The sequence below is a fragment of the Bombus pyrosoma genome, unplaced genomic scaffold (assembly GCF_014825855.1).
Source record: "Bombus pyrosoma isolate SC7728 unplaced genomic scaffold, ASM1482585v1 HiC_scaffold_4711, whole genome shotgun sequence".
In the NCBI taxonomy this organism is placed as follows: Eukaryota; Metazoa; Arthropoda; class Insecta; order Hymenoptera; family Apidae; genus Bombus; species Bombus pyrosoma.
Genome location: NW_025219970.1, coordinates 30,656 through 32,054, shown reverse-complemented (window position 1 = coordinate 32,054; position 1,399 = coordinate 30,656).

Below are 1,399 nucleotides of genomic sequence, written 5' to 3'. Positions count from 1 at the left end.
CGTATATCGTTGTATGCTATTATGATATAACGTATAACGTTATATAGTATTACGATGTAACGTATAACGTTATGTGGTATTACGTTATCTCGTATAACGTTATATGGTATAACGTTATGGCGTATAACGTTATATAGTACTACGACATGACGTATAACGTTGTATAGTATTATGATTTAAAGCATAACGTTATATAGTATTACGATATGACGTATAACGTTGTATAGTATTATCATTTAACGTATAACGTTATATAATATTACGATATGACATATATCGTTATGTAGTATTACGTTATAACGTATAACGTTATACGGTAATACGATATAACGTATAACGTTATATACTATTACGATATAAGGTATATCGTTATGTAGTATTACGTTATCTCGTTTTAACGTTATGTAGTATTATGATATATCGTGTAACGTTATGTGGTATTACGTTATGGAGTATAACGTTATATAGTATTACGTTACAGTGTATAACGTTATATACTATTACGTTATAACGTATAACGTTATGTAGTAATAGGCTATAACGTATAACGTTATGTGGTATTACGTTATAACGTATAACGTTATATGATATTACGTTATCTCGTATAACGTTATGTAGTAATATGATATATCGTATAACGTTATGTGGTATTACGTTATCTCGTATAACGTTATATAGTATTACGTTACAGTGTATAACGTTATATACTATTACGGTATAACATATAACGTTATGTAGTGTTACGTTATAACGTGTAACGTTATGTAGTACTACGTCATAACGTGTAAGGTCATATAGTACTACGATATGACGTATAACGTTGTATAGTATTATGATTTAACGTATAACGCTATATAGTATTACGATATAACGTATATCGTTGTATGCTATTATGATATAACGTATAACGTTATATAGTATTACGATGTAACGTATAACGTTATGTGGTATTACGTTATCGCGTATAACGTTATATGGTATAACGTTAAGGCGTATAACGTTATATAGTACTACGACATGACGTATAACGTTGTATAGTATTATGATATAACGTATAACGTTATATAGTATTACGATGTAACATACAACGTTATGTAGTATTACGTTATCTCGTATAACGTTATGTAGTAATATGATATATCGTATAACGTTATGTGGTATTACGTTATGGAGTATATCGTTATATAGTATTACGTTACGGTGTATAACGTTATATACTATTACGTTATAACGTATAACGTTATGTAGTAATACGCTATAACGTATAACGTTATGTGGTATTACGTTATAACGTATAACGTTATATGGTATTACGTTATCTCGTATAACGTTATGTAGTAATATGATATATCGTATAACGTTATGTGGTATTACGTTATGGAGTATATCGTTATATAGT